Raw genomic sequence first — 27,458 nt, 5'->3', positions numbered from 1 at the left:
AATATTCCAAAATACAGAATATTCCGTTATCCAAAATACCCCTGGTCCCAAGCATTTTGGATATGGGAGACTCAACCTGTATAAATGTTTTACTGAAGAAAAATAAATGTCACCATATTGCATGGTAATTTGTAACGTAATTTTCTGCTGTAATATATATATATATATTAAATAATAACTAAAGTTAACGTCAACACCATAAAACTGGAATCCCCCATTCTCCACCTGGAACCGGGGTCCTCATGCAGCGACTGTCCAATCAGATGCAATCAACACGCTTACTACATTTGCAATTGGAATTGGATTTAGAGATGATCAACGACCATTGATGGCTTCTCCCGATTTTAGTTTCACCATCGATGGGGGGAGGATTGATGGCAAAATCCCATCCATTTTCAGTAATGCACATGGCTGATCGCAGTCCCTTATCCTTTTCACATGCACAGACCCAAACCCTTAATGTCCCTCTCGATGGTTAATCGACTGTAAAACCATCGATCACCAACCATACTTTGCCTAAAATCTGGACTAACTCATACTGAGACTTCCATACACGCAGAGATATGAGGCATGATTATTCAAGCACAGGGGGTCTTTGAGGATTATAGTGTAGGAAAAGCTTGTAGAGGAAACCCCCTAAATTACCAGCCACTCTGTGAGGGCTAGCTTTTCTCTCTCCCAGATAATGGATACAATTAATTTTATTAAGGCAGAGCAAAAAAACAATAGGACGTGACCAAGGATGTGTTCATATAGTACAGACATTAAGGTGATCATGTGATGATAAAATCCTGGTGGATCTGCATTGGCTTGCTCCAGACGCACAGTAGGCCAACTGAAGTAAGGAGCAATTTGCATAACTCCGCACAAAAAGTACGCTGTAACCCTGCACTTTTGTGATATACTGATAGTAGAAATTAACAACTGATAAGAATGTGAACTAGTTCTTCGTACATTCACCAGGCTTAGAATAGCTCTGTAGCGGGAAGTAGGCTGTAAGCTTTGGAAGATACAGACTCTGGAGACATTTTAATTGAGGTTGTAATGCTCTTGTGCGGCGTTATGGTTAGTGTCTTAGAATAGACTCTCTAAATATCAATTCCCAAAGTAAACCAGCAACCTACATCAAGCACCGTCAGTACACGGTGAGAGATTCAACAGGCAGAGATTCGGCTTAGAGAAAGATTTCTTAAAAAGATCGTCTATGATACTTACTGTACGTTATTATTTATAGAGAGCAGTAATTCTTAGGTGTGTGTGTAACAGATACTTCTCTATGTGCAAATCCTAAATGCTACTAATATGTACGGTGTGCCCTTATCCACTAGGGTGAGGACGGCTAGCGACTTCACGTCTGCAAAGTACCGAGGCAGCGTTATCACACACCAGAATAAGGAGGGAATAAATAACAAAAATGCTGAAATCAAAGCGCAAAACGGGGGACAGAGAAATCAGCAGCTGCCGTCAGCCACCATTTTGAAGTGCTGGTGCTCTACAGATCGCTAGAAGTGTTCATTTGCGATGTCCAAAAAATTATTAAGAGACAGCCTGATTCAGGGGAATATTTTTGAAGTGGGAAAACGCTCCATATACAAGAAACAGCCCAGAACAACAAATATGTAATGCAGCAAAGCCGACATGTGTGAGCATACAATCCATAGCATTATAGGGCACATAGGAGGCACTGTTTATTAAAAAACGAGAAGACATGGGGTTCAATTCACCTAGCTGCGAGCCGTCTTGCTGCACAAGTAAATGCGGCCATATGCCGTACTTACAGTAGCCCCATAGTAGCCCGCAATTCTCGGGTAAGATGAGGTGCCGTTGCCGGTTTTCCATGCCATTGCAAGGGCGCTTTGCCCCACTCGCCCCTAACTGAATTAACCCTTTAGAGTATTATTTATTTTATTTATTAAGGTTTGCATTGGTGGGTAATTCCATTCCTTTTTCTTCTATACGACGGGCGACATATCGGGGCGGTCCCCACACACTGAGCGATCCGTTGGCCAACCGCCCAATATGCCAACACCCCCTCCCCCACCCGCATAGCACTGCATGGGATCGTTTGTCGATCCCCCAGATCAATTGAACAAGCAGAAAGATCTGGAGGAGCGATGGACTTTCCCACGGGAGCCCGCGGCGGACGATATCATGCACACACAGAGAACAATATATCAGCGATATCGTTAAAAACCGTCCGATCAGCCGCTATATCGCTCTGTGTGTGGGGCCTTTAGAGAAAATATTTGGTCTGTAATTGGATATAAATATTAGTCTAATTTTGCAACTATTGAAAACAAACAAACACAAAAAAATAAGACAGCAGGCTCATCCCTCTACTAAAGCTGCATCATCTCATAGGAAAATACTTTCTTAAGGCGGCTCCCCTTCCAGGGTCTATGCAGCGCTAAGTGTTCAGTAACACAACGGGAAAAACCAGAGTTTGGTTAACCCCTATCTGCGGAAGAGATGGTGTGATAGGGAAGATCAATCATAAGCCGCAGTCTCTCTGGTTTTTAGCCAGGTCTGTAAAGTAAACCAAAGTGTCCCAAGAAAAGCAGCTGCATTAACAGTCCCCTCCCTCCCGCGGGCTAAATCGTCCACTTTGGGAAAATAGAGATCTTCGTAGGGTGTAATGCAACTTAATGCTATCAAGGCAAATGAAGGTGCCACATTCTAGCACATGGGCAATCCCTATTGTGACAGTCACCTAGTTGTCTACCAAATGTAGTAAAGCTAAAAGCTATAAAATAAATACTGTAGCTCAAAGACATAAGACGGAGAGAGAGAGGACAGGAAAATGAAACGAAAGTGACAGGAGACACAGAGGATGTATCTTATTAATAAGAGAGCAGAGATAATTAACCAACAAACAATCTAGGCACAATTTATGATGTTACTGGTCAATGTGACCTCTGTTCTCCAAAACAGCACATACGTGGCAATGACGCTATCTATCCTAAACTGATTATATGTAATCTGATCAGATGTAAAACCCCATCTGAATGTGTGTGGTCATTAGCGAAACTTTAAACTTGGGGCAGTCGCAACGGAATTACTCCTATATCCCAGCAAACAGGGCATTCACCTTCAGCCGTCATGGCTAAAGCACAGATCTGCTCTTGCGGGGGATGGACTAGTTTCGCCTCGGAAAAAAAACCTCCGCCTGCCCGATTTTTCGCCTACATCGCATGTTTTGGACGCGAAAACGTATCGTACACGTCCCCGCTTTTCGCCCTATTCAATCACTAAACAGGCCAAAACGGCAAGCGGCGAATGCAGAACAGGCGGAAAGTACTGTCAGAATAGGGGAAATCAGTGTGTACCCCCTCAAAAAAATGCACTAACATTGGGGATCAATGTAGAAGTGTTCCAGTAGCCCTAATTAAACTATTTGGGGTACTGAAGTTGTTTAAAATCCTTGTTATTAGCGTCCTTGTAAAAGTGGTGAAGAATAGCATAAAGCGGTATTTATTGGTGAAAATAAGGAGTCCTGTCAAATTTGGGGTACTTGAAAATGGGTGTTAGCATATTTTTACGTCTCTCTGAACTTTTAAAAAACTTGAAAAGCCACCCTCATACATGCACCTGCAATCCCAAAAACACTTGGCACCTCCTTACAGCATCCCGAGTAGTCTATTCCGCTAGTTTTTATGCTTGTACCCCCACTTTGTACTTTTTCACCCCCAAAATGAAAGTACTTTTTTTTGGGGTGTTCTTCTGTTTTTTTCCCAGGATTTTTTGACACAGCTATACTTTTTGGGGGGCTGTCCCAAGGGTCCTGAGTGGTTTCCCCACGTTTGCACCCCAAAATAAAAATCTTGCACCTCTTTACTCCTGCTATTCTTAGGCAAATCTTTTTCACCTACTACATTGCATTGACTTTCCGCGTAGGCGAAAACCGTCTGGAGTTGAATTTGCGATAAGTTCCGACCACGTGAAAAGCCAAGATCGGCGATACTTTTTCGCGGGAAAATGGCTTTTTCGCTTCTAATTGAATACCTAAATTGGTTAAAGGCGCAACATCCTATCCATAAAGTATGCAGTCGGGAAGCCGGCCGAACCTAAGCCAGACAGCCGGCTTCAAGACTGCTTTATCCCGGCGAGGGTTAAATGACAGGTGTCTAAATCTAGACACCTGTCATTTTACCGACGCCGGGAGACCGGCGCCCGCCATCCCGGTCGAAGTGATGCCGGGCGCCGCTGCGGACAGCCGCGGGGGTGGAGGGTTAGGTTTAGGGCACCCGGGCAGGACTTAGGGCTAGGCACCCCCCGGGAGGTTAGGGTTAGGCTAGGGGAAGGGAGGGTTAGGGTTAGGCACCCCCGGGGGGCACTTAGGGTTAGGCACCCCCCTGGGGGACTTAGGCTTAGGCGACGGGGAAGGGGGGGGGTTAGGTTTAGGCAACCCTAAGGAGGGTTAGGGTGGTTAGGTTAGTTGATACTTACCTGGGGACAATCGGGATTTTCAGCCATGTCGGCTAGCTGCTGTCGGGATTTGAACCGCCGGACTTGTGTCTGGCGGTAATTCATACCGATTAATATGCATAATATTTGAAATTTATTTAAATGATATTAAATCTGTAGACAGCAGATAAAAGTAATTAAGTGAATGTAAAATAATTACATTAGAACCATGGCTGCAAGGCTTTCAGAGACATAACTTGGTACCGGCTGGTAAAGGTTACAGCATACTACTTGTCATTTACACACCTAGAATGAATAGTATGCGCCGAGTACAATAATAGCAGTAATGTACAAACACAACATACACGCAGCATCAGCTAGGGAACATCGGCTGTAATACTGTAGCCCTCCATGGCTGTCCTGAACGTCTGTTATCATGCTCTTGGCACTATGTGAATCTGCATTTGGTGTGGGCTGAAGATCCTGACAAACATATTTCTTGTGAAAATCTGGATCCTGCGCTGAAATCTAGAAATGCAGTTTGATGTCATGGAAGAAGCTGGGGGGTGCACCACAGACCTAAAACTTCCACCTGCGCTTGTTTGATGGGGGGGTCACGGCTGTAAACGTGATGACCGGCAAGCTTCTCCCACCCCATGGCACCAGGAGAGATGGCACCAGGATTGCTAGGGTTAGTGAGCTGGGAGGTGAAGTAGCAGTGTCTTACAACACCAGGGAACTTCAAAGACTTGTAACAGGTCCTCATGGTTCCTGACTGATGCAATAAAAGTGATGCTATCATCCTAATTTCCAGCGAGGGGGGAAAAACAGTGATAAGTGCTGGACGGCAGAAAGGGGAAGCAGGAGTCAGTCATGTGGAGCAATTCTTACCACCCATGGTGACCTAAGAACCAGCATTTGCCGTGCTCTGAGATCTCATATTGGATTTTGAATCAGACATACTGTAGGTTGGAGCACTTCCATCTAAGAACTCTTTTGGATGCACTCAGATATGTAGTGGGGGGGGAGGGGAACACACAACCTGTAGCCTTATCAGATGATGGGAATGCTGAATGTACTGATCTTGTGGGAGGAGGTGACTTGTACACATTGGATAAATTAGAGATTACTGGGCTGTTAGCATCATGATGAGGACGGGGTTACGCAAAAAGCCTGACAGTGGGAAGGTGCAAGGAGCAAAGTTTCATACCGATCGAAGGTAAGCCGGGCGGCAGGCGCGGACAGATGCCGGCGGGATTTGAACCGCCGGCCTTACAGTCGGCGGTCATTCACACTCCTGCTCATCTCTCACCATTGCCTGTGTGGTCATGGCATGAGATTTGCAGCATTACTTTCTTTGCTGCTGACAAACAAACTCGAGCACAGATGCACAAGACTGATCCGGGTTGGATTAGGAGGATTTTGCACAGACAAATCCTATTAAGACTCCACCCCCACATGTGCACAAATGCTCCGACTGCTTCAGCGTCTACTCCCGTTCTCCAAAGACAAATAACAGTGTGATGCAAAAATTGTAAGATCAATATTGAAAAAGCGGTAAATAATACACACTACAGTCTGATTGCTTGTTTCCTTACAGTGATTTTTATATTACAGTGAGAGCATCATAGAGACGCTGTATCAGGCTATAAATTACAGTGAGAGCGTCACAGAGACGCTGTAGCAGGCTATATATTACAGTGAGAGTATCACAGAGACGCTGTATCAGGCTATATATTACAGTGAGTATCACAGAGACGCTGTAGCAGGCTATATATTACAGTGAGAGTATCACAGAGACGCTGTATCAGGCTATATATTACAGTGAGAGTATCACAGAGACGCTGTATCAGGCTATATATTACAGTGAGTATCACAGAGACGATGTATCAGGCTATACATTACAGTGAGAGCATCACAGAGACACTGTATCAGGCTATATATTACAGTGAGTATCACAGAGACGCTGTAGCAGGCTATATATTACAGTGAGAGCATCACAGAGACGCTGTAGCAGGCTATATATTACAGTGAGAGCATCAAAGACGCTGTATCAGGCTATATATTACAGTGAGAATACCACAGACGCTGTATCAGGCTATATATTATAGTGAGAACATCACAGACACTGCAGCAGGCTATATATTACAGTGAGAACACCACAGACGCTGTAGCAGGCTATATATTTCAATGAGAGCATCACAGACGCAGTAGGGGGCTATGTATTACAGTCAGGGCATTACAGAGACGCTGTACAAGGCTATATATTACAATGAGAGCATTATAGACACTGTAGCAGGCTATATATTACAGTGAGAGCATTTTAGACACTGTAGCAGGCTATATATTACAGTGAGAGCATTATAGACACTGTAGCAGGCTATATATTACAGTGAGAGCATTATACACACTGTAGCAGGGGAATCGGTATGATTCCCCCCTGTCCGGCGGTTCAAACCCCGACAGCGGCTGCCCGAACACGATGAAAATCCTGATCGTCCCCAGGTAAGTATTCACTAACCTATTCCCCCACCCTAACCCTAACCCACCTTTAGGGTGCCTAACCCTAATCTCCCCCCCCCAGTGCCTAACCCTAATCCTCGCTCTAAGTGCCTAAACCTAACCCCCCTTCCCCGTCGTCTAAACCTAAATCCCCCCGGGGGGGATGCCTAAAATTAACCTCCCCTCGGGGGTTCCTAAACCTAGCCTAACCTTAACCTCCCCCGGGGGTGCCTAACCCTAAATCCCCCCAGGGAGCCCTAAACCTAACCCTCCCCCCCCACTTCCCGTGGCTGTCCGCAGCGGCGCCGGGCATCACTTCAATCGGAATGTAGACGCCGGTCATTTAATCCTCGCCAGGATTAAGCAGTCGGGAAGCCGGCTGTCGGGATTAGGTCCGCCGGCTTCCCGACTGCATACCATAGCAGGCTATATATTACATTGAGATCAACACAGAGACGATGTAGCAGGCTATATATTACAGTGAAAGCATTATAGACACTGTAGCAGGCTATATATTACAGTGAGAGCATTATAGACACTGTAGCAGGCTATATATTACAGTGAGAGCATTATAGACACTATAGCAGGCTATATATTACAGTGAGAGAATTATAGGCACTGTAGCAGGCTATATATTACAGTGAGAGCATTATAGACACTGTAGCAGGCTATATATTACAGTGAGAACATCAGAGAAACGCTGTAGCGGGCTATATATTACAGTGAGAGCATTATAGATACAGTAGCAGGCTATATATTACAGTGAGAGCATTATAGACACTGTAGCAGTCTATATATTACAGTGAGAGCATTATAGACACTGTAGCTGGCTACATATTACAGTGAGAGCATTATAGACACTGTAGAAGGCTATATATTACAGTGAGAGCATTATAGACGCTGTAGCAGGCTATATATTACAGTGAGCATCACAGAGACGCTGTAGCAGGCTATATATTACAGTGAGAGCATTATAGACACTGTAGCAGGCTATATATAACATTGAGATCACCACAGAGACGATGTAGCAGGCTATATATTACAGTGAGAGCATAATAGACACTGCAGCAGGCTATATATTACAGTGAGAGCATTATAGACACTGTAGCAGGCTATAAATTACCGTGAGAACATCACAGAAACGCTGTAGCGGGCTATATATTACAGTGAGAGCATCACAGAGACGATGTAGCTGGCTATATATTACAGTGAGAACATTATAGACACTGTAGCAGGCTATATATTACAGTGAGAGCATTATAGACACTGTAGCAGGCTACATATTACAGTGAGAGCATTATAAACACTGTAGCAGGCTATATATTACAGTGAGAGCATTATAGACGCTGTAGCAGGCTATATATTACAGTGAGCATCACAGAGACGCTGTAGCAGGCTATATATTACAGTGACAGCATTATAGACACTGTAGCAGGCTATATATTACAGAGAGAGCATTATAGACACTGTAGCAGGCTATATATTACAGTGAGAGCATCACAGACACTGTAGCAGGCTATATATTACAGTGAGAGCATCACAGAGACGCTGTAGCAGGCTATATATTACAGTGAGAGCATCACAGAGACGCTGTAGCAGGCTATATATTACAGTGAGAGCATTATAGACACTGTAGCAGGCTACATATTACAGTGAGAGCATTAATGACACTGTAGCAGGCTATATATTACAGTGAGAGCATCACAGAGACGCTGTAGCGGTCTATATATTACAGTGATAGCATTACAGAGACGCTGTAGCGGGCTATATATTACAGTGAGAGCATCATAGAGACGCTGTAGCGGGCTATATATTACAATGAGAGCATCACAGACGCAGTAGGGCGCTATGTATTACAGTCAGGGCATTACAGAGACGCTGTACAAGGCTATATATTACAATGAGAGCATTATAGACACTGTAGCAGGCTATATATTACAGTGAGAGCATTATAGACACTGTAGCAGGCTATATATTACAGTGAGAGCATCATAGAGACGCTGTAGCGGGCTATATATTACAATGAGAGCATCACAGACGCAGTAGGGGGCTATGTATTACAGTCAGGGCATTACAGAGACGCTGTACAAGGCTATATATTACAATGAGAGCATTATAGACACTGTAGCAGGCTATATATTACAGTGAGAGCATTATAGACACTGTAGCAGGCTATATATTACAGTGAGAGCATTATAGACACTGTAGCAGGCTATATATTACAGTGAGAGCATTATAAACACTGTAGCAGGGGAATCGGTATGATTCCCCCCTGTCCGGCGGTTCAAACCCCGACAGCGGCTGCCCGAACACGATGAAAATCCCGATCGTCCCCAGGTAAGTATTCACTAACCTATTCCCCCACCCTAACCCTAACCCACCTTTAGGGTGCCTAACCCTAATCTCCCCCCCCCCAGTGCCTAACCCTAATCCTCGCTCTAAGTGCCTAAACCTAACCCCCCTTCCCCGTCGTCTAAACCTAAATCCCCCCGGGGGGGATGCCTAAAATTAACCTCCCCTCGGGGGTTCCTAAACCTAGCCTAACCTTAACCTCCCCAGGGGGTGCCTAACCCTAAATCCCCCCAGGGAGCCCTAAACCTAACCCTCTCCCCCCACTTCCCGTGGCTGTCCGCAGCGGCGCCGGGCATCACTTCGATCGGAATGTAGACGCCGGTCATTTAACCCTCGCCAGGATTAAGCAGTCGGGAAGCCGGCTGTCGGGATTAGGTCCGCCGGCTTCCCGACTGCATACCATAGCAGGCTATATATTACATTGAGATCAACACAGAGACGATGTAGAAGGCTATATATTACAGTGAAAGCATTATAGACACTGTAGCAGGCTATATATTACAGTGAGAGCATTATAGACGCTGTAGCAGGCTATATATTACAGTGAGCATCACAGAGACGCTGTAGCAGGCTATATATTACAGTGAGAGCATTATAGACACTGTAGCAGGCTATATATTACAGTGAGAGCATTATAGACACTGTAGCAGGCTACATATTACAGTGAGAGCATTATAGACGCTGTAGCAGGCTATATATTACAGTGAGCATCACAGAGACGCTGTAGCAGGCTATATATTACAGTGAGAGCATTATAGACACTGTAGCAGGCTATATATTACAGTGAGAGCATTATAGACACTGTAGCAGGCTATATATTACAGTGAGAGCATCATAGAGACACTGTAGCGGGCTATATATTACAGTGAGACCATCACAGAGACGCTGTAGCAGGCTATATATTGCAGTGAGAGCATCACAGAGACGCTGTAGCGGGCTATATATTACAGTGAAAGCATTACAGAGACACTGTAGCAGGCTATATATTACAGTGAGAGCATCAAAGACGCTGTAGCAGGCTATATATTACAGTGAGAGCATCACAGAGACGCTGTAGCAGGCTATATATTACAGTGAGAGAATTACAGAGACACTGTAGCAGGCTATATATTACAGTGAGAGCATCCCAGAGACACTGTAGCAGGTTATATATTACTGTGAGAACACCACAGACGCTGTATCTGGCTATATATTACTGTGAGAACACCACAGACGCTGTATCAGGCTATATATTACAGTGAGAAAATCACAGACACTGTAGCAGGCTATATATTACAGTGAGAACACCACAGACGCTGTAGCAGGCTATATATTACAATGAGAGCATCACAGACGCTGTAGTGGGCTATGTATTACAGTCAGGGCATTACAGAGACGCTGTACCAGGCTATATATTACAGTGAGAGCATTATAGACACTGTAGCAGGCTATATATTACAGTGAGAGCATTATAGACACTGTAGCAGGCTATATATTACAGTGAGAGCATTATAGACACTGTAGCAGGCTATATATTACAGTGAGAGCATTATAGACACTGTAGCAGGCTATATATTACAGTGAGAGCATTATAGACACTGTAGCAGGCTATATATTACAGTGAGAGCATCATAGAGACGCTGTAGCGGGCTATATATTACAGTGAGCATTATAGACACTGTAGCAGGCTATATATTACAGTGAGATCATTATAGACACTGTAGCAGGCTACATATTACAGTAAGAGCATTATAGACACTGTAGCAGGCTATATATTACAGTGAGAGCATTATAGACACTGTAGCAGGTTATATATTACAGTGAGCATCACAGAGACGCTGTAGCAGGCTATATATTACAGTGAGAGCATCACAGACACTGTAGCAGGCTATATATTACAGTGAGAGTATCACAGACACTGTAGCAGGCTATATATTACAGTGAGAGCATCACAGAGACGCTGTAGCGGGCTATATATTACAGTGAGAGCATTACAGAGACACTGTAGCAGGCTATATATTACAGTGAGAGCATCAAAGATGCTGTAGCAGGCTATATATTACAGTGACAGCATCACAGAGATGCTGTAGCAGGCTATATATCACAGTGAGAGCATTACAGAGACACTGTAGCAGGCTATATATTACAGTGAGAGCATCCCAGAGACACTGTAGCAGGCTATATATTACAGTGAGAGCATCATAGAGACACTGTAGCGGGCTATATATTACAGTGAGAGCATCACAGACACGCTGTAGCAGGCTATATATTACAGTGAGAGTATCACAGACACTGTAGCAGGCTATATATTACAGTGAGAGCATCACAGAGACGTTGTAGCGGGCTATATATTACAGTGAGAGCATTACAGAGACACTGTAGCAGGCTATATATTACAGTGAGAGCATCAAAGACGCTGTAGCAGCCTATATATTACAGTGAGAGCATCACAGAGACGCTGTAGCAGGCTATATATTACAGTGAGAGCATTACAGAGACACTCTAGCAGGCTATATATTACAGTGAGAGCATCCCAGAGACACTGTAGCAGGCTATATATTACAGTGAGAGCATCATAGAGACACTGTAGCCGGCTATATATTACAGTGAGAGCATCATAGAGACACTGTAGCAGGCTATATATTACAGTGAGAGCATCACAGAGACGCTGTAGCAGGCTATATATTACAGTGAGAGCATCAAAGACGCTGTATCAGGCTATATATTACAGTGAGAACACCACAGACGAGAACATCACAGACACTGTAGCAGGCTATATATTACAGTGAGAACACCACAGACGCTGTGGCAGGCTATATATTACAATGAGAGCATCACAGACGCTGTAGTGGGCAATGTATTACAGTCAGGGCATTACAGAGACGCTGTACCAGGCTATATATTACAGTGAGAGCATTATAGACACTGTAGCAGGCTATATATATATTACAGTGAGAGCATTACACACACTGTAGCAGGGGAATCGGTATGATTCCCCCCTGTCCGGCGGTTCAAACCCCGACAGCGGCTGCCCGAACACGATGAAAATCCCGATCGTCCCCAGGTAAGTATTCACTAACCTATTCCCCCACCCTAACCCTAACCCACCTTTAGGGTGCCTAACCCTAATCTCTCCCCCCCCAGTGCCTAACCCTAATCCTCCCTCTAAGTGCCTAAATCTAACCCCCCTTCCCCGTCGTCTAAACCTAAATCCCCCCGTGGGGATGCCTAAAATTAACCTCCCCCCGGGGGTGCCTAAATCTAGCCTAAAATTAACCTCCCCCGGCGGTGCCTAACCCTAAATCCCCCCAGGGAGCCCTAAACCTAACCCTCCCCCCCTTCCCGTGGCTGTCCGCAGAGGCGCCGGGCATCACTTCGATCGGAATGTAGACGCCGGTCATTTAACCCTCGCCGGGATTAAGCAGTCGGGAAGCCGGCTGTCGGGATTAGTTCCGCCGGCGTCCCGACTGCATACCATAGCAGGCTATATATTACATTGAGATCACCACAGAGACGATGTAGCAGGCTATATATTACAGTGAGAGCATTATAGACACTGTAGCAGGCTATATATTACAGTGAGAGCATTATAGACACTGTAGCAGGCTATATATTACAGTGAGAGCATTATAGACACTGTAGCAGGCTATATATTACAGTGAGAGCATTATAGACACTGTAGCAGGCTATATATTACAGTGAGAACATCACAGAAACGCTGTAGCGGGCTATATATTACAGTGAGAGCATCACAGAGACGATGTAGCGGGCTATATAATACAGTGAGCATTATAGACACTGTAGCAGGCTATATATTACAGTGAGCATAATAGACACTGTAGCAGGCTACATATTACAGTGAGAGCATTATAGACACTGTAGCAGGCTATATATTACAGTGAGAGCATTATAGACGCTGTAGCAGGCTATATATTACAGTGAGCATCACAGAGACGCTGTAGCAGGCTATATATTACAGTGAGAGCATTATAGACACTGTAGCAGGCTATATATTACATTGAGATCACCACAGAGACGATGTAGCGGGCTATATATTACAGTGAGAGCATTATAGACACTGTAGCAGGCTATATATTACAGTGAGAGCATTATAGACACTGTAGCAGGCTATATATTACAGTGAGAACATCACAGAAACGCTGTAGCGGGCTATAAATTACAGTGAGAGCATCACAGAGACGATGTAGCGGGCTATATATTACAGTGAGAAAATTATAGACACTGTAGCAGGCTATATATTACAGTGAGAGCATTATAGACACTGTAGCAGGCTACATATTACAGTGAGAGCATTATAAACACTGTAGCAGGCTATATATTACATTGAGAGCATTATAGACGCTGTAGCAGGCTATATATTACAGTGAGAGCATTATACACACTGTAGCAGGGGAATCGGTATGATTCCCCCCTGTCCGGCGGTTCAAACCCCGACAGCGGCTGCCCGAACACGATGAAAATCCCGATCGTCCCCAGGTAAGTATTCACTAACCTATTCCCCCACCCTAACCCTAACCCACCTTTAGGGTGCCTAACCCTAATCTCCCCCCCCAGTGCCTAACCCTAATCCTCGCTCTAAGTGCCTAAACCTAACCCCCCTTCCCCGTCGTCTAAACCTAAATCCCCCCCGGGGGATGCCTAAAATTAACCTCCCCTCGGGGGTTCCTAAACCTAGCCTAACCTTAACCTCCCCCGGGCGTGCCTAACCCTAAATCCCCCCAGGGAGCCCTAAACCTAACCCTCCCCCCCCACTTCCCGTGGCTGTCCGCAGCGGCGCCGGGCATCACTTCGATCGGAATGTAGACGCCGGTCATTTAACCCTAGCCAGGATTAAGCAGTCGGGAAGCCGGCTGTCGGGATTAGGTCCGCCGGCTTCCCGACTGCATACCATAGCAGGCTATATATTACATTGAGATCAACACAGAGACGATGTAGCAGGCTATATATTACAGTGAAAGCATTATAGACACTGTAGCAGGCTATATATTACAGTGAGAGCATTATAGACACTGTAGCAGGCTATATATTACAGTGAGAGCATTATAGACACTATAGCAGGCTATATATTACAGTGAGAGAATTATAGACACTGTAGCAGGCTATATATTACAGTGAGAGCATTATAGACACTGTAGCAGGCTATATATTACAGTGAGAACATCAGAGAAACGCTGTAGCGGGCTATATATTACAGTGAGAGCATTATGGATACAGTAGCAGGCTATATATTACAGTGAGAGCATTATAGACACTGTAGCAGTCTATATATTACAGTGAGAGCATTATAGACACTGTAGCTGGCTACATATTACAGTGAGAGCATTATAGACACTGTAGAAGGCTATATATTACAGTGAGAGCATTATAGACGCTGTAGCAGGCTATATATTACAGTGAGCATCACAGAGACGCTGTAGCAGGCTATATATTACAGTGAGAGCATTAAAGACACTGTAGCAGGCTATATATAACATTGAGATCACCACAGAGACGATGTAGCAGGCTATATATTACAGTGAGAGCATTATAGACACTGCAGCAGGCTATATATTACAGTGAGAGCATTATAGACACTGTAGCAGGCTATATATTACCGTGAGAACATCACAGAAACGCTGTAGCGGGCTATATATTACAGTGAGAGCATCACAGAGACGATGTAGCTGGCTATATATTACAGTGAGAACATTATAGACACTGTAGCAGGCTATATATTACAGTGAGAGCATTATAGACACTGTAGCAGGCTACATATTACAGTGAGAGCATTATAAACACTGTAGCAGGCTATATATTACAGTGAGAGCATTATAGACGCTGTAGCAGGCTATATATTACAGTGAGCATCACAGAGACGCTATAGCAGGCTATATATTACAGTGAGAGCATTATAGACACTGTAGCAGGCTATATATTACAGAGAGAGCATTATAGACACTGTAGCAGGCTATATATTACAGTGAGAGCATCACAGACACTGTAGCAGGCTATATATTACAGTGAGAGCATCACAGAGACGCTGTAGCAGGCTATATATTACAGTGAGAGCATCATAGAGACACTGTAGCAGGCTATATATTACAGTGAGAGCATCATAGAGACACTGTAGCGGGCTATATATTACAGTGAGACCATCACAGAGACGCTGTAGCAGGCTATATATTGCAGTGAGAGCATCACAGAGACGCTGTAGCGGGCTATATATTACAGTGAAAGCATTACAGAGACACTGTAGCAGGCTATATATTACAGTGAGAGCATCAAAGACGCTGTAGCAGGCTATATATTACAGTGAGAGCATCACAGAGACGCTGTAGCAGGCTATATATTACAGTGAGAGCATTACAGAGACACTGTAGCAGGCTATATATTACAGTGAGAGCATCCCAGAGACACTGTAGCAGGTTATATATTACTGTGAGAACACCACAGACGCTGTATCTGGCTATATATTACTGTGAGAACACCACAGACGCTGTATCAGGCTATATATTACAGTGAGAAAATCACAGACACTGTAGCAGGCTATATATTACAGTGAGAACACCACAGACGCTGTAGTGGGCTATGTATTACAGTCAGGGCATTACAGAGACGCTGTACCAGGCTATATATTACAGTGAGAGCATTATAGACACTGTAGCAGGCTATATATTACAGTGAGAGCATTATAGACACTGTAGCAGGCTATATATTACAGTGAGAGCATTATAGACACTGTAGCAGGCTATATATTACAGTGAGAGCATCATAGAGACGCTGTAGCGGGCTATATATTACAGTGAGCATTATAGACACTGTAGCAGGCTATATATTACAGTGAGATCATTATAGACACTGTAGCAGGCTACATATTACAGTAAGAGCATTATAGACACTGTAGCAGGCTATATATTACAGTGAGAGCATTATAGACACTGTAGCAGGTTATATATTACAGTGAGCATCACAGAGACGCTGTAGCAGGCTATATATTACAGTGAGAGCATCACAGACACTGTAGCAGGCTATATATTACAGTGAGAGTATCACAGACACTGTAGCAGGCTATATATTACAGTGAGAGCATCACAGAGACGCTGTAGCGGGCTATATATTACAGTGAGAGCATTACAGAGACACTGTAGCAGGCTATATATTACAGTGAGAGCATCAAAGATGCTGTAGCAGGCTATATATTACAGTGACAGCATCACAGAGATGCTGTAGCAGGCTATATATCACAGTGAGAGCATTACAGAGACACTGTAGCAGGCTATATATTACAGTGAGAGCATCCCAGAGACACTGTAGCAGGCTATATATTACAGTGAGAGCATCATAGAGACACTGTAGCGGGCTATATATTACAGTGAGAGCATCACAGACACGCTGTAGCAGGCTATATATTACAGTGAGAGTATCACAGACACTGTAGCAGGCTATATATTACAGTGAGAGCATCACAGAGACGTTGTAGCGGGCTATATATTACAGTGAGAGCATTACAGAGACACTGTAGCAGGCTATATATTACAGTGAGAGCATCAAAGACGCTGTAGCAGCCTATATATTACAGTGAGAGCATCACAGAGACGCTGTAGCAGGCTATATATTACAGTGAGAGCATTACAGAGACACTCTAGCAGGCTATATATTACAGTGAGAGCATCCCAGAGACACTGTAGCAGGCTATATATTACAGTGAGAGCATCATAGAGACACTGTAGCCGGCTATATATTACAGTGAGAGCATCATAGAGACACTGTAGCAGGCTATATATTACAGTGAGAGCATCACAGAGACGCTGTAGCAGGCTATATATTACAGTGAGAGCATCAAAGACGCTGTATCAGGCTATATATTACAGTGAGAACACCACAGACGAGAACATCACAGACACTGTAGCAGGCTATATATTACAGTGAGAACACCACAGACGCTGTGGCAGGCTATATATTACAATGAGAGCATCACAGACGCTGTAGTGGGCAATGTATTACAGTCAGGGCATTACAGAGACGCTGTACCAGGCTATATATTACAGTGAGAGCATTATAGACACTGTAGCAGGCTATATATATATTACAGTGAGAGCATTACACACACTGTAGCAGGGGAATCGGTATGATTCCCCCCTGTCCGGCGGTTCAAACCCCGACAGCGGCTGCCCGAACACGATGAAAATCCCGATCGTCCCCAGGTAAGTATTCACTAACCTATTCCCCCACCCTAACCCTAACCCACCTTTAGGGTGCCTAACCCTAATCTCTCCCCCCCCAGTGCCTAACCCTAATCCTCCCTCTAAGTGCCTAAATCTAACCCCCCTTCCCCGTCGTCTAAACCTAAATCCCCCCGTGGGGATGCCTAAAATTAACCTCCCCCCGGGGGTGCCTAAATCTAGCCTAAAATTAACCTCCCCCGGGGGTGCCTAACCCTAAATCCCCCCAGGGAGCCCTAAACCTAACCCTCCCCCCCCTTCCCGTGGCTGTCCGCAGAGGCGCCGGGCATCACTTCGATCGGAATGTAGACGCCGGTCATTTAACCCTCGCCGGGATTAAGCAGTCGGGAAGCCGGCTGTCGGGATTAGTTCCGCCGGCGTCCCGACTGCATACCATAGCAGGCTATATATTACATTGAGATCACCACAGAGACGATGTAGCAGGCTATATATTACAGTGAGAGCATTATAGACACTGTAGCAGGCTATATATTACAGTGAGAGCATTATAGACACTGTAGCAGGCTATATATTACAGTGAGAGCATTATAGACACTGTAGCAGGCTATATATTACAGTGAGAGCATTATAGACACTGTAGCAGGCTATATATTACAGTGAGAGCATTATAGACACTGTAGCAGGCTATATATTACAGTGAGAACATCACAGAAACGCTGTAGCGGGCTATATATTACAGTGAGAGCATCACAGAGACGATGTAGCGGGCTATATATTACAGTGAGCATTATAGACACTGTAGCAGGCTATATAATACAGTGAGCATAATAGACACTGTAGCAGGCTACATATTACAGTGAGAGCATTATAGACACTGTAGCAGGCTATATATTACAGTGAGAGCATTATAGACGCTGTAGCAGGCTATATATTACAGTGAGCATCACAGAGACGCTGTAGCAGGCTATATATTACAGTGAGAGCATTATAGACACTGTAGCAGGCTATATATTACATTGAGATCACCACAGAGACGATGTAGCGGGCTATATATTACAGTGAGAGCATTATAGACACTGTAGCAGGCTATATATTACAGTGAGAGCATTATAGACACTGTAGCAGGCTATATATTACAGTGAGAACATCACAGAAACGCTGTAGCGGGCTATAAATTACAGTGAGAGCATCACAGAGACGATGTAGCGGGCTATATATTACAGTGAGAAAATTATAGACACTGTAGCAGGCTATATATTACAGTGAGAGCATTATAGACACTGTAGCAGGCTACATATTACAGTGAGAGCATTATAAACACTGTAGCAGGCTATATATTACATTGAGAGCATTATAGACGCTGTAGCAGGCTATATATTACAGTGAGAGCATTATACACACTGTAGCAGGGGAATCGGTATGATTCCCCCCTGTCCGGCGGTTCAAACCCCGACAGCGGCTGCCCGAACACGATGAAAATCCCGATCGTCCCCAGGTAAGTATTCACTAACCTATTCCCCCACCCTAACCCTAACCCACCTTTAGGGTGCCTAACCCTAATCTCCCCCCCCCAGTGCCTAACCCTAATCCTCGCTCTAAGTGCCTAAACCTAACCCCCCTTCCCCGTCGTCTAAACCTAAATCCCCCCGGGGGGATGCCTAAAATTAACCTCCCCTTGGGGGTTCCTAAACCTAGCCTAACCTTAACCTCCCCCGGGCGTGCCTAACCCTAAATTCCCCCAGGGAGCCCTAAACCTAACCCTCCCCCCCCACTTCCCGTGGCTGTCCGCAGCGGCGCCGGGCATCACTTCGATCGGAATGTAGACGCCGGTCATTTAACCCTAGCCAGGATTAAGCAGTCGGGAAGCCGGCTGTCGGGATTAGGTCCGCCGGCTTCCCGACTGCATACCATAGCAGGCTATATATTACATTGAGATCAACACAGAGACGATGTAGCAGGCTATATATTACAGTGAAAGCATTATAGACACTGTAGCAGGCTATATATTACAGTGAGAGCATTATAGACACTGTAGCAGGCTATATATTACAGTGAGAGCATTATAGACACTATAGCAGGCTATATATTACAGTGAGAGAATTATAGACACTGTAGCAGGCTATATATTACAGTGAGAGCATTATAGACACTGTAGCAGGCTATATATTACAGTGAGAACATCAGAGAAACGCTGTAGCGGGCTATATATTACAGTGAGAGCATTATAGATACAGTAGCAGGCTATATATTACAGTGAGAGCATTATAGACACTGTAGCAGTCTATATATTACAGTGAGAGCATTATAGACACTGTAGCTGGCTACATATTACAGTGAGAGCATTATAGACACTGTAGAAGGCTATATATTACAGTGAGAGCATTATAGACGCTGTAGCAGGCTATATATTACAGTGAGCATCACAGAGACGCTGTAGCAGGCTATATATTACAGTGAGAGCATTATAGACACTGTAGCAGGCTATATATAACATTGAGATCACCACAGAGACGATGTAGCAGGCTATATATTACAGTGAGAGCATTATAGACACTGTAGCAGGCTATATATTACCGTGAGAACATCACAGAAACGCTGTAGCGGGCTATATATTACAGTGAGAGCATCACAGAGACGATGTAGCTGGCTATATATTACAGTGAGAGCATTATAGACACTGCAGCAGGCTATATATTACAGTGAGAGCATTATAGACACTGTAGCAGGCTATATATTACCGTGAGAACATCACAGAAACGCTGTAGCGGGCTATATATTACAGTGAGAGCATCACAGAGACGATGTAGCTGGCTATATATTACAGTGAGAACATTATAGACACTGTAGCAGGCTATATATTACAGTGAGAGCATTATAGACACTGTAGCAGGCTACATATTACAGTGAGAGCATTATAAACACTGTAGCAGGCTATATATTACAGTGAGAGCATTATAGACGCTGTAGCAGACTATATATTACAGTGAGCATCACAGAGACGCTGTAGCAGGCTATATATTACAGTGAGAGCATTATAGACACTGTAGCAGGCTATATATTACAGAGAGAGCATTATAGACACTGTAGCAGGCTATATATTACAGTGAGAGCATCACAGACACTGTAGCAGGCTATATATTACAGTGAGAGCATCACAGAGACGCTGTAGCAGGCTATATATTACAGTGAGAGCATCATAGAGACACTGTAGCAGGCTATATATTACAGTGAGAGCATCATAGAGACACTGTAGCGGGCTATATATTACAGTGAGACCATCACAGAGACGCTGTAGCAGGCTATATATTGCAGTGAGAGCATCACAGAGACGCTGTAGCGGCCTATATATTACAGTGAAAGCATTACAGAGACACTGTAGCAGGCTATATATTACAGTGAGAGCATCAAAGACGCTGTAGCAGGCTATATATTACAGTGAGAGCATCACAGAGACGCTGTAGCAGGCTATATATTACAGTGAGAGCATTACAGAGACACTGTAGCAGGCTATATATTACAGTGAGAGCATCCCAGAGACACTGTAGCAGGTTATATATTACTGTGAGAACACCACAGACGCTGTATCTGGCTATATATTACTGTGAGAACACCACAGACGCTGTATCAGGCTATATATTACAGTGAGAAAATCACAGACACTGTAGCAGGCTATATATTACAGTGAGAACACCACAGACGCTGTAGTGGGCTATGTATTACAGTCAGGGCATTACAGAGACGCTGTACCAGGCTATATATTACAGTGAAAGCATTATAGACACTGTAGCAGGCTATATATTACAGTGAGAGCATTATAGACACTGTAGCAGGCTATATATTACAGTGAGAGCATTATAGACACTGTAGCAGGCTATATATTACAGTGAGAGCATCATAGAGACGCTGTAGCGGGCTATATATTACAGTGAGCATTATAGACACTGTAGCAGGCTATATATTACAGTGAGATCATTATAGACACTGTAGCAGGCTACATATTACAGTAAGAGCATTATAGACACTGTAGCAGGCTATATATTACAGTGAGAGCATTATAGACACTGTAGCAGGTTATATATTACAGTGAGCATCACAGAGACGCTGTAGCAGGCTATATATTACAGTGAGAGCATCACAGACACTGTAGCAGGCTATATATTACAGTGAGAGTATCACAGACACTGTAGCAGGCTATATATTACAGTGAGAGCATCACAGAGATGCTGTAGCGGGCTATATATTACAGTGAGAGCATTACAGAGACACTGTAGCAGGCTATATATTACAGTGAGAGCATCAAAGATGCTGTAGCAGGCTATATATTACAGTGACAGCATCACAGAGATGCTGTAGCAGGCTATATATCACAGTGAGAGCATTACAGAGACACTGTAGCAGGCTATATATTACAGTGAGTGCATCCCAGAGACACTGTAGCAGGCTATATATTACAGTGAGAGCATCATAGAGACACTGTAGCGGGCTATATATTACAGTGAGAGCATCACAGACACGCTGTAGCAGGCTATATATTACAGTGAGAGTATCACAGACACTGTAGCAGGCTATATATTACAGTGAGAGCATCACAGAGACGTTGTAGCGGGCTATATATTACAGTGAGAGCATTACAGAGACACTGTAGCAGGCTATATATTACAGTGAGAGCATCAAAGACGCTGTAGCAGCCTATATATTACAGTGAGAGCATCACAGAGACGCTGTAGCAGGCTATATATTACAGTGAGAGCATTACAGAGACACTCTAGCAGGCTATATATTACAGTGAGAGCATCCCAGAGACACTGTAGCAGGCTATATATTACAGTGAGAGCATCATAGAGACACTGTAGCCGGCTATATATTACAGTGAGAGCATCATAGAGACACTGTAGCAGGCTATATATTACAGTGAGAGCATCACAGAGACGCTGTAGCAGGCTATATATTACAGTGAGAGCATCAAAGACGCTGTATCAGGCTATATATTACAGTGAGAACACCACAGACGAGAACATCACAGACACTGTAGCAGGCTATATATTACAGTGAGAACACCACAGACGCTGTGGCAGGCTATATATTACAATGAGAGCATCACAGACGCTGTAGTGGGCAATGTATTACAGTCAGGGCATTACAGAGACGCTGTACCAGGCTATATATTACAGTGAGAGCATTATAGACACTGTAGCAGGCTATATATATATTACAGTGAGAGCATTACACACACTGTAGCAGGGGAATCGGTATGATTCCCCCCTGTCCGGCGGTTCAAACCCCGACAGCGGCTGCCCGAACACGATGAAAATCCCGATCGTCCCCAGGTAAGTATTCACTAACCTATTCCCCCACCCTAACCCTAACCCACCTTTAGGGTGCCTAACCCTAATCTCTCCCCCCCCAGTGCCTAACCCTAATCCTCCCTCTAAGTGCCTAAATCTAACCCCCCTTCCCCGTCGTCTAAACCTAAATCCCCCCGTGGGGATGCCTAAAATTAACCTCCCCCCGGGGGTGCCTAAATCTAGCCTAAAATTAACCTCCCCCGGGGGTGCCTAACCCTAAATCCCCCCAGGGAGCCCTAAACCTAACCCTCCCCCCCTTCCCGTGGCTGTCCGCAGAGGCGCCGGGCATCACTTCGATCGGAATGTAGACGCCGGTCATTTAACCCTCGCCGGGATTAAGCAGTCGGGAAGCCGGCTGTCGGGATTAGTTCCGCCGGCGTCCCGACTGCATACCATAGCAGGCTATATATTACATTGAGATCACCACAGAGACGATGTAGCAGGCTATATATTACAGTGAGAGCATTATAGACACTGTAGCAGGCTATATATTACAGTGAGAGCATTATAGACACTGTAGCAGGCTATATATTACAGTGAGAGCATTATAGACACTGTAGCAGGCTATATATTACAGTGAGAGCATTATAGACACTGTAGCAGGCTATATATTACAGTGAGAGCATTATAGACACTGTAGCAGGCTATATATTACAGTGAGAACATCACAGAAACACTGTAGCGGGCTATATATTACAGTGAGAGCATCACAGAGACGATGTAGCGGGCTATATATTACAGTGAGCATTATAGACACTGTAGCAGGCTATATATTACAGTGAGCATAATAGACACTGTAGCAGGCTACATATTACAGTGAGAGCATTATAGACACTGTAGCAGGCTATATATTACAGTGAGAGCATTATAGACGCTGTAGCAGGCTATATATTACAGTGAGCATCACAGAGACGCTGTAGCAGGCTATATATTACAGTGAGAGCATTATAGACACTGTAGCAGGCTATATATTACATTGAGATCACCACAGAGACGATGTAGCGGGCTATATATTACAGTGAGAGCATTATAGACACTGTAGCAGGCTATATATTACAGTGAGAGCATTATAGACACTGTAGCAGGCTATATATTACAGTGAGAACATCACAGAAACGCTGTAGCGGGCTATAAATTACAGTGAGAGCATCACAGAGACGATGTAGCGGGCTATATATTACAGTGAGAAAATTATAGACACTGTAGCAGGCTATATATTACAGTGAGAGCATTATAGACACTGTAGCAGGCTACATATTACAGTGAGAGCATTATAAACACTGTAGCAGGCTATATATTACATTGAGAGCATTATAGACGCTGTAGCAGGCTATATATTACAGTGAGAGCATTATACACACTGTAGCAGGGGAATCGGTATGATTCCCCCCTGTCCGGCGGTTCAAACCCCGACAGCGGCTGCCCGAACACGATGAAAATCCCGATCGTCCCCAGGTAAGTATTCACTAACCTATTCCCCCACCCTAACCCTAACCCACCTTTAGGGTGCCTAACCCTAATCTCCCCCCCCAGTGCCTAACCCTAATCCTCGCTCTAAGTGCCTAAACCTAACCCCCCTTCCCCGTCGTCTAAACCTAAATCCCCCCGGGGGGGATGCCTAAAATTAACCTCCCCTTGGGGGTTCCTAAACCTAGCCTAACCTTAACCTCCCCCGGGCGTGCCTAACCCTAAATTCCCCCAGGGAGCCCTAAACCTAACCCTCCCCCCCCACTTCCCGTGGCTGTCCGCAGCGGCGCCGGGCATCACTTCGATCGGAATGTAGACGCCGGTCATTTAACCCTAGCCAGGATTAAGCAGTCGGGAAGCCGGCTGTCGGGATTAGGTCCGCCGGCTTCCCGACTGCATACCATAGCAGGCTATATATTACATTGAGATCAACACAGAGACGATGTAGCAGGCTATATATTACAGTGAAAGCATTATAGACACTGTAGCAGGCTATATATTACAGTGAGAGCATTATAGACACTGTAGCAGGCTATATATTACAGTGAGAGCATTATAGACACTATAGCAGGCTATATATTACAGTGAGAGAATTATAGACACTGTAGCAGGCTATATATTACAGTGAGAGCATTATAGACACTGTAGCAGGCTATATATTACAGTGAGAACATCAGAGAAACGCTGTAGCGGGCTATATATTACAGTGAGAGCATTATAGATACAGTAGCAGGATATATATTACAGTGAGAGCATTATAGACACTGTAGCAGTCTATATATTACAGTGAGAGCATTATAGACACTGTAGCTGGCTACATATTACAGTGAGAGCATTATAGACACTGTAGAAGGCTATATATTACAGTGAGAGCATTATAGACGCTGTAGCAGGCTATATATTACAGTGAGCATCACAGAGACGCTGTAGCAGGCTATATATTACAGTGAGAGCATTATAGACACTGTAGAAGGCTATATATAACATTGAGATCACCACAGAGACGATGTAGCAGGCTATATATTACAGTGAGAGCATTATAGACACTGCAGCAGGCTATATATTACAGTGAGAGCATTATAGACACTGTAGCAGGCAATATATTACCGTGAGAACATCACAGAAACGCTGTAGCGGGCTATATATTACAGTGAGAGCATCACAGAGACGATGTAGCTGGCTATATATTACAGTGAGAGCATTATAGACACTGCAGCAGGCTATATATTACAGTGAGAGCATTATAGACACTGTAGCAGGCTATATATTACCGTGAGAACATCACAGAAACGCTGTAGCGGGCTATATATTACAGTGAGAGCATCACAGAGACGATGTAGCTGGCTATATATTACAGTGAGAACATTATAGACACTGTAGCAGGCTATATATTACAGTGAGAGCATTATAGACACTGTAGCAGGCTACATATTACAGTGAGAGCATTATAAACACTGTAGCAGGCTATATATTACAGTGAGAGCATTATAGACGCTGTAGCAGGCTATATATTACAGTGAGCATCACAGAGACGCTGTAGCAGGCTATATATTACAGTGAGAGCATTATAGACACTGTAGCAGGCTATATATTACAGAGAGAGCATTATAGACACTGTAGCAGGCTATATATTACAGTGAGAGCATCACAGACACTGTAGCAGGCTATATATTACAGTGAGAGCATCACAGAGACGCTGTAGCAGGCTATATATTACAGTGAGAGCATCATAGAGACACTGTAGCAGGCTATATATTACAGTGAGAGCATCATAGAGACACTGTAGCGGGCTATATATTACAGTGAGACCATCACAGAGACGCTGTAGCAGGCTATATATTGCAGTGAGAGCATCACAGAGACGCTGTAGCGGCCTATATATTACAGTGAAAGCATTACAGAGACACTGTAGCAGGCTATATATTACAGTGAGAGCATCAAAGACGCTGTAGCAGGCTATATATTACAGTGAGAGCATCACAGAGACGCTGTAGCAGGCTATATATTACAGTGAGAGCATTACAGAGACACTGTAGCAGGCTATATATTACAGTGAGAGCATCCCAGAGACACTGTAGCAGGTTATATATTACTGTGAGAACACCACAGACGCTGTATCTGGCTATATATTACTGTGAGAACACCACAGACGCTGTATCAGGCTATATATTACAGTGAGAAAATCACAGACACTGTAGCAGGCTATATATTACAGTGAGAACACCACAGACGCTGTAGCAGGCTATATATTACAATGAGAGCATCACAGACGCTGTAGTGGGCTATGTATTACAGTCAGGGCATTACAGAGACGCTGTACCAGGCTATATATTACAGTGAGAGCATTATAGACACTGTAGCAGGCTATATATTACAGTGAGAGCATTATAGACACTGTAGCAGGCTATATATTACAGTGAGAGTATTATAGACACTGTAGCAGGCTATATATTACAGTGAGAGCATTATAGACACTGTAGCAGGCTATATATTACAGTGAGAGCATCATAGAGACGCTGTAGCGGGCTATATATTACAGTGAGCATTATAGACACTGTAGCAGGCTATATATTACAGTGAGATCATTATAGACACTGTAGCAGGCTACATATTACAGTAAGAGCATTATAGACACTGTAGCAGGCTATATATTACAGTGAGAGCATTATAGACACTGTAGCAGGTTATATATTACAGTGAGCATCACAGAGACGCTGTAGCAGGCTATATATTACAGTGAGAGCATCACAGACACTGTAGCAGGCTATATATTACAGTGAGAGTATCACAGACACTGTAGCAGGCTATATATTACAGTGAGAGCATCACAGAGACGCTGTAGCGGGCTATATATTACAGTGAGAGCATTACAGAGACACTGTAGCAGGCTATATATTACAGTGAGAGCATCAAAGATGCTGTAGCAGGCTATATATTACAGTGACAGCATCACAGAGATGCTGTAGCAGGCTATATATCACAGTGAGAGCATTACAGAGACACTGTAGCAGGCTATATATTACAGTGAGAGCATCCCAGAGACACTGTAGCAGGCTATATATTACAGTGAGAGCATCATAGAGACACTGTAGCGGGCTATATATTACAGTGAGAGCATCACAGACACGCTGTAGCAGGCTATATATTACAGTGAGAGTATCACAGACACTGTAGCAGGCTATATATTACAGTGAGAGCATCACAGAGACGTTGTAGCGGGCTATAT

At 44.2% G+C, this 27,458-nt stretch overlaps 1 protein-coding gene across 4 annotated transcripts in view; it reads right to left on the bottom strand.

Annotated features, from left to right (window-relative positions):
- HYCC2 (hyccin PI4KA lipid kinase complex subunit 2) overlaps positions 1-27,458 on the bottom strand; it is a 147,933-nt gene that overhangs the window by 53,750 nt on the left and 66,725 nt on the right. The window lies entirely within an intron of this gene.

The sequence above is a fragment of the Taudactylus pleione genome, unplaced genomic scaffold (genome assembly GCF_031769625.1).
Source record: "Taudactylus pleione unplaced genomic scaffold, aTauple2 ptg000173l, whole genome shotgun sequence".
NCBI classification, from domain to species: Eukaryota; Metazoa; Chordata; class Amphibia; order Anura; family Myobatrachidae; genus Taudactylus; species Taudactylus pleione.
Note: the sequence above shows the minus strand (reverse complement) of the source record. Positions and strands in the feature narration are given on the sequence as shown.